We start from the raw sequence: 8643 nt of genomic DNA, 5'->3' as shown, positions 1-8643 counted from the left end.
TTTCCACATAGGAATTTTGGGGAGACGCAAGCCCTCCGTTTCAGAGCACAAGTTTTAGTGCACTATGTCTTCATTGTTATTCAGTAGGTTTCTCCTCTCTATTGAGATTTCTTCATTGATCCATGACTTATTTAGAAATATATCACTTAATCTCTGAACATTCAAGTAATTTCACTTGTAATTTTTCCTAGTAATTTTACTGTTACTGATTTCAAGCTTAATCCCACTGTGGTTAGAGAATATCTTCTGTATGATTCCAGTTCTTTGAAATTTGTTGGAATTTGCCTTATGGCTCCACGTGTGTTCAATTTGGGCCAATGGTCATGTGCACTTGAAAAGAATGTATATGCATTCTCTCACTGTTGGGAGGTAGTAGTCTATGTGTGTTAGTTTGGTCAACATTTTTTATTGTATAGTTTGATTCTTTTCATTCCTTACTGATTTTTTTCTGCTTCTTCTGTTACCAAGAGATATGTATCAATGCCTCCCACTGTAGTCATATGTTTGTCTTCTTCCCTCTTAGTCCTTTCAAATTTTGCCTTTTATATTTTGAGCCTCTGCTATGAAGTACCTACAAATTTGGAATTGTTACATATTTCTGGTAGATTGACCCTTTTAATATATATTATCCCCCTTTATCTCTAATAATGCCTTGTTTCAAAGTCCATTGATCTACACCAGCTTCCTTTTGGTTGCTGTGTAAATTGAATGTCTCTTCCATCCCATTACTTTTTTTCCCCAGATTTTTAATTTATTTTATTTTTTAAATTTTCAGTAGGCTCCACACCCAACATGGGGCTTGAACTCATGATGCCAAGACCAAGAGTCACACACTCTACCAATTGAGGCAGGTCTGTACTCCCCCTTCCCATTAATTTTAATAATTCTGTATCCTTATAGTTAAAGTATGTTTAAAGTAGCATTTGGTTAATATTGTTGCTTCTAAATACACTCTTAGACTTTTAATTGGAACATTTTTATCATTTATATTTAATGTTACAGCTGATATTTGGGGTTAAGCATTGCATCTTACTATTTATTTTCTATTTGTCCCACCTCTTTTTTGTTTTGATTTTTAAAGATTTTATTTATTTATTCATGAGAGACACAGAGAGAGACTGAGACATAGGCAGAGGGAGGAGAAGCAGGCCCGCCCAGGGACCCTGATGCGGGACTTGATCCCAGGACCCCAGGATCATGCCCTGAGCTGAAGGCAGATGCTCAACCGCTGAGCCACCCAGGCTTCCCACCATAAGACATTATTATGGGTGTTTTGAAAATGAAAAATCATTCGGTTTAAACTGCTTGTTTACCCTCTTTTTTGAATAAATTTAGTTGTTAGTTTTAGGTTGACAGAAAAGTTGCAGAGATAGTGAAGAAAGTTCCACATACCTTGCACCCACTTTCCCCTATTACTAACGGTTTATATTACCGTGGGGCATTCACAATTAAAGAGCCAACGTTGGTACATGACTATTGCCTAAACTCTGTCCTTTATTTGGATTTCATTAGTTTTTCCCTAACATACTTTTTCTGTTCCAGGATCCCACTTCGTATTTGGGCATCACGTTTCCTCCTGCTCCAGTCTGTTATGGGATCGGATTTCCTCTGATTCTGATGAGCGTGCTGAGGAGTACTGGTATTTCTGTGGCTTTCAGAGTGCCCTCCCTTGCACATGTTCCTCCTTCTGCTCTGCCTCACTTCCCTTTGTTCCTCACTCCAGCCTCCCTGCAAGTGCATTTCTTAGTAAAGTGTCAGCATGCAAGCTTTTTGCTCTGGCTCTTTCTTCTAGGAAATCCATGGTGAGAATCTTATCCTAGGTTATCAATCTTTGGGATCCCAACTGAAAACCTGAGTGGCTCATCACACCCTTTCCTGATTGGCAGGTCTCAAACTCTAGCTCTTGCTCCTGCAAACTGATGAGAGGCTGGCAGAAATTCTCCTCAGCTTCTCAGCTGCCACTTTCTGATAGCTTTTCATCCAAAAAGTTTGAGTTGGCTAATATCTCAAGGAGAAGAAGAACACCAAATATCAGGCTCAGATTCCTGGGCTGCTCTTCTCTCTAACACCTTGCTTCTAGAAATCCTGCATTCCTCTTTTCTGCTGTCAACCGTTTAAAAGATATATATTTCTGTCTTTTTTCCCCCCCTCTTAGTTATTTTCAGCTAGAAGCTTGATCTAGACAAAAGCTAGTTCTCCATTCCAGGAAGCAGAACTCACAACCCTGGGTTTTCATAGGAAACCACAGGATGCCGCTAGAAAAACTGCTGTTTCCTTACAGAGTCTGGCAGGCCCCAGGCCCGGGAGAGAACAGAATGGGCTCTCCCCCTCACATGCTTCTCTTTTTATTTCTGTTTTTCCTCAGTGCCTTTATTTTCTAACTGTTTTCCACATCTGAGTCTGTTGGTGGAAGGTAGCTTTAGTACAATTTTTCTTGCCACATGCAGTAGGATCTTTCAGCTGGAGATTTTTTTTTTTTTGCTATTGTGTATCTTCCTAGAAAATTGTCAAGGTTTTGAAAAATTCTGAATTAGGATCATACATAATATTTACTTATAATTTTATTTTTTTACTAAGTTTTAAATTTTAATTCCAGTATAGTTAACATACAATGCTGTATTAGTTTCAGGTGAACAATATAGTAATTCAATCCTTCCATACATCACCCAGTGCTTTTTACAAGGATCCTCCTTAATCGCTATCACCTATCTCACCCATCCCCACCACCCCCTCCTCTGGTAACCATCTGTTTGTTCTCTAGAATTAAGAGTCTGTTTCTTGTTTTCTCTCTCTCTTTCTCTTTCTTTCTTTCTCTCTCTCTCTTTCTCCCTCTCTCTCACTGCTTGTTTGTTTTGTTTCTTAAATTCCATATATAAGTGAAATCATTTGGCAGTCTGGAGAATTTTAATAGATGCAGGAAAAATAGAGAGCTAGTCCTTGGAACAGCAGCAAGGGAGAAAGAAGTGGGGGGTGTGCATCTCAAAGATGCGTTCCTCTCTGTCCCCATTCCATCACCCAGGGACCTTCCCACAATCCTGGTGTCTGCCTTCTGCTCCTCTCCATAGATGTTGACTCCAAAAAAAAAAAAATGCTCAGGGGGAACCTTGGTGGCTCAATGGCTGGGCAGCCCACTCTTGATTTAAGCTCAGGTCATGATCCAGGGTCCTGGGAGGGACCCTGTCATGGGCTCCAAACTCAGCAGGCAGTCTGTTCAGGATTCTCTCTCTCTTCCTCCCTTTGCCTCTGCCCATCCCTCCCCCCCCCCCCCCGATCACATGAGCTCGCTCTCTCTCTCAAATATAAATAAATAAACTTTTTTTAAAATGTGGACTCTGATCCTCCCTTTCATGATGATTCAGTTATCATCATGTGCACCAGCTATTATATAGTATTGCCCTCTGGTGGTACAGAGCTGTTAGCCCCTGTATAGAATGGGTCTAGAATGCTGCCATTTTGAACATTGTCAGCAACCGAGGAGAAAGAACGATTAAACGAAAAACAGGACTGCCAACTGTCACATCTTGTTACAATGAGTCTTTTCCCCTTGATCTCTTCCCCTAACTCACTGGGGCACTGGACTGCTGAATTGTACCTGTTACAATTGCTTCTGAATTAAAAATCAATAAGTAGGAGGCAAAACTCCACTTTGGCCTCTCAGATTTTAAAAAATACCCTGGGGCTGGCTCAAGGTTGAGGAGGTAGGCATGATTTGGAGAATAGGATTTGCTGAATTTCAAGATGATTATTGTATTTTTCAGGGTAGGCTACGTGCTGGAACAAATACGCTGCCCATTTCACTACACAATAAAGCTGCACCTTTGCTACACAATGAAGTTTATTTCTTGCTTGTGCAGTGTCCCATCAGAGGTTTCCTGATCAGAGGCCCCACCCATATGGCTCTCCTCCACCTGATGTCACAGGAACTCATTTTCCTTCTGTCTTATGACTCTACCCTCTTCTAGGGCCTCAGAGAACTCTCTAATTAGCCAGTAGCTAGCTAGGAAATGGTAGTCAAGGGTTGCCATGGGAAAGTTTATGGGCCAGACTTGGAATTTGTAACTATCACTTATACCTACTTTGGGCATTTCATTTTTCAGGATCCAGTCAAATGGCTACCAACCTGCAAAGGAGGCTGGGAAGCATAGCCTAGGGATTGTCTGGGAGTAATAGGTAAGTGGTTGCGAATAGCTATCAAGTCTCTGCGACGGGTCCCATTTGTGTGCATGTTTCTGCCTTCCAGAGGAAAAGTGAAAAGAGCCCCCAAACCTTCTTGGATCATTCATCTTCCTAGTTTATTCAAATCCTGAGTTGACAGCAATACTGGATAAGATTTTTTCAGCCTCTAAAGACCAGAAAGAAGTTGCTTTTCAATTAAAACATGGACTATTTTCCTGGTTCTGGGGGAGATCTAATTGGCCAATATTTTTTTTTTTTAAAGGGTTTTACTGTTTTACTGGGTTGTGGGCAGTTTTCTAAGGATGGCCAATATTATTTTTAAGTAAGGTTTTTATTGAAGATTGACATAATATAGAAAAATGCAAAAAAATATAACATAAGTAAACTGCTCAATGAATTTTCACATAGTCATGTGACTATCACCCACATCATTACCACTCTCTTAGAAGCCAACAAGTAAGGGTGGGCAGGGAGTTCTTGGTGAGGAGAGAGGATATTCTAGGACTACTGAGTTATTAGTACATCATTTGGGTTGTCTTTTATTTATTTTTAAAAAATATTTTATTTATTTATTCATGAGAGATGCAGAGAGAGGCAGAGACCCAGGCAGAGAAAGAAGCAGGGTCCTTGCAGGGAGCCTGATGTGGGACTCGATCCTGGGACCCCAGGATCACAACCTGAGCTGAAGGTAGACACTCACCACTGAGCCACCCAGGTGCTCCTGGATTGTCCTTTAAATGTTAGCTCCAAACTTGAGGAGACACTAAAGCAGCCTGGGATTTGCCCTCTCCTTAATTCCAGCCATCTGAATTACCTTTGGCAGGTTACTTCCTCTTTTAGAATCTCTGTTTCTCCATGTGTACAGGGGGAGGTTTGGATCAGCAAGCCTCTAAGGTTTCTCAACTTGGAACAACTTGGATTTAGGACTTGCCCCAAATCCTACAGGATGGGGTGTAGTGGGAAGAGTGCATAACAGGCCTGGAAAGAGTCTCTGGTGTAGAGAGATGTCCTAGCCCAGGCCCAGGTCTGTCTTTACTGAGTTCTCCAGATCGGGGTTCTGGGTGTTGTTCACCAATACTGCACCACAAGTAGTGTTTACCTAACTGGCGGTCCATTGGCTTGGCTTACTCCAGTTCTGTGTGTGCTGGGAGGGGCTCCCAGAACTTGTAGAGTCTACGAGGCATACGTGCAGCCGGGGGCTAAGGTTGTAGAATAAGGATTTGGACAGACTTGAGTGCCAATTCTGACTTTATCACAGGCTGGCTGTGTGACCTCGGGTGAGCCACTTAATCTCTCTGACTCAGTCTCCACATCTATGAAATTCAAAGGAGACAATCACCTACCTTATAATTGTGCGGACAAAATGTGCTAATCCTTAGTGCTGGGCATCTACGTGTCAGTGAGTAGTCCTGAGTATTGCCCTTCCACGCTAAGCCTTCAACGGTGCTGGGAAGCTCTCCAGGTAGCCTGTGGCTGCCAACCACTTGTAGCCTGGAACAAGGACCTAGGGGAGAATAAGTTTGCCCTTCAGCTAAGGCCAGATTAGTACCATTTATTTTTCTTTCACACGTGCCTTCTTTATCCTGTCCCCTGGAACTGAAACAGTTCATTTCTCACAATTGCCAGTGTCACTGTCTTTGTACAATTTCGAGTACTCTCTTGGCAATTTAATCTGAGATCGAATATTATCCCTCAGTGTCATTATAATCAATACCGATACTTAGAATATGTGTTTTTTCTAATTACCCAGAAATCAGTGGGTAAGAATAGACTTCACAGTCCTGCAAACTTGAGTTCAAGTAATAGCTCCGCTACCCACTAGCTGTGTGACCACGTATGAGTGATTTAACCTGTCGGGAGGGCATCTGAACAATGTGGCCGTGAGGCACTTTTCCTCTCAATTCCACCCTCCTCCCTCTGGAAGCTCTGAGAACTCCCCAGACTCCCTTGCAGCTGGAGTTCTGGATGGTAAGTAAGTTCTACTGGTTGATGGTGCTCACGGGATGTTTGGAAGGTGGAGCTGACCAAGGCCTTTCTCCTCCTGCCAGGGTTGCTGGCCAGCTTGGCAGTGCTGAGTACAGGAGTGGACAAGGATGAGGCGTGGTCACCAGCCTCGGGCTGGGAGAGGTAGTTGTGGCAGCAGCTGTAGCAGCCTCCTGCAATCTCAGCTACGTGATGGCTCATTGTATGGGACAGCTGGTTGTCACCCCCTTCTTGCATATACCCTCCAGCCCTTACCAGAGTCTTGTAAGCATTTGCTTCCTGGTACAAGAAGCTCCTTTTGCTAGAAACACCTAGAACAACTTCTGTTCCTTGCACAGAACCACACTGACACAGGATGATGATACCGCTAATTGTTAGAATCACGGGATTAGGCAAGCTATTAAATATAAAATACTTGTCACGGAAGCAGCATGCAGTCAACGATAGTCACTAATGAGCGCAATAAGACTGTTTAACTGTTTGAAACTCGGGAAAACCAGTCCTGTAAATTGCATCTTGCCGCCCACCGGGGCTAGCAGGATTTTTTTTTCCCACTTTGGTTTTTCCAAGCAGTCAGCAGGCATCTATAACAAGAGGAAAATGATCCTTGGCTAATGTTGCTTTCCCCTTATGTTCTCGCCAACAATTCATGTTGCCTTAAGAGATTAGGCCTTTTTATTGCTTGCCTCATTGCCCTGCTGTCTGCACCAAAGTTATGTCTTGGCTGGCTGGGCGTGTCCTTCTGATGGAGTCCAGGCCTGTTGCACAGAGAGCAAGAGGGTTATTTGATCTCTTGACTGTGGCTCTTACAAGTCCCATTGAGAGTGTGCTTACCCACAGAGCTCTGCTATGCTAATTGGCCCGGGGTTGCCGAAGAAGCAAAATTCCACCTAAAGCAGTGAGTGTTTCTTCTGGCAGGATTTGACATTTGGGAGAAGGCAGCCTCTACAGGGGCCCAGGGGTCAGCCCTGGGTCCCACCCAACCCTTCCCAGACACTCAGCTAATGGGCAGCCGTTTGTTGATCAGGGTGACCAAGGGTCATAAGGGGCACTCCCTGCCTCTGGAGAGATTTTCACTCAGCCCGGACTTAAGTCTTGGAATGCAAGAAAACCCCTCTGATTGTTTGACCCAAAGCCCGGTACCTCACCCACCTCACTCCACACTGTTGGGGAGAGGGTGGGGAAGTTAGTCTCCCCACCCCTGACTCACGTGGCTTTTTATTAAAAGCTGCATGGCACTTTTCCCTCTGTGCCTTCTCATTGCATCTCTTCCTAAAAGGCAGAGTGATCCTACAAAGCCAACAAATAAAATCACTGGACCCCGGAGAGAGGTTCAGATTCAATCCCTTTCCCCTGACAAAAGCTTAATGAGAGCGGATCCCCAGTAGTAAGCTTCCACAGCTCCACTGTCACCAACCCCGTGGCTCTGTCACACTCACCTGGTCGGTCTTTCCAGGATTAGCCACCACCCCGGAAACCCCCAAACCCTTCAAATTCTCTTCAGGACTATGAGGTGCTCTTGATTGGGCCACTGAACCGAACTCTGCACTAGGAAACAGTGTTTGTTTACAAAAGAAGAAAACTCATCCTTTGAAAAGTGACCCAAAGCCCCTTTTTTTATTGTGAGTCCCTGGCTTTCTCTATTGAATGCTCTGTCTTCTTTGTGTATAGCAGAATCACCTGAAGGGAAACCACAGTGAGGCACTGTGTCATACCTACCAGGATGGTTATAATAAAAAACATGGGAAATAACAAGCATGAGTGGGGCACATGGCTGGCTCAGTTGGTTCAGCATCCAACTCGTGGTTTCAGCTCAGGTCATGAAATCAGTCCTGGGATCAAGCCCTGCATCAGGCTCTGTGCTCAGCAGGGAATCTGCTTGAGGATTTTTCTCCCTCTTCATCTGCCCCTCTCCCTACTAGCAGTCTCTCTCTTTCTCTCTCTTTCTCTCTCAAATAAAGAAATAAATTTAGGGGTGCCTGGGTGGCTCAGCAGTTTAGCACCTGCCTTTGGCCAGGGCATGATCCTGGAGACCTGGGATCGAGTCCTACATCAGGCTCCCTGCATGGAGCCTGCTTCTCTCTCTGCCTGTGTCTCTGCCTCTCTCTCTCTCTCTCTGTCTCTCATTAATAAATAAATAAAAATCTTTTTTAAAAAATAGCAAGCATTAGTGAGAATGAGGATGGAATCCTCTTGTGTGCAGTTGATGGAGTTGTAAGATGGTACAGCTTCTGGGGGAAATAGTTAGGGATCCCTTGAAAAGTCAACCATAGAATTATAATGTGGCCCAGCATTTCCACTCCTAAGTACCTTTACCAAAAAAATGGAAAGCAGGGGCTGGAGCTGATATCAGTACAGCAATGTGCATGGCAGCATCATTCACAACAGCCAAGAGGTGGAAAAACCCCGAGTGTCTATTGACAGATGAATGGGTACACAAAACGAGGTACATCCATGTAATGGAATAGTTTTCAGCCATAAGAA

The sequence above is a fragment of the Vulpes lagopus genome, chromosome 7, assembly GCF_018345385.1.
Source record: "Vulpes lagopus strain Blue_001 chromosome 7, ASM1834538v1, whole genome shotgun sequence".
In the NCBI taxonomy this organism is placed as follows: domain Eukaryota; kingdom Metazoa; phylum Chordata; class Mammalia; order Carnivora; family Canidae; genus Vulpes; species Vulpes lagopus.
Note: the sequence above shows the minus strand (reverse complement) of the source record.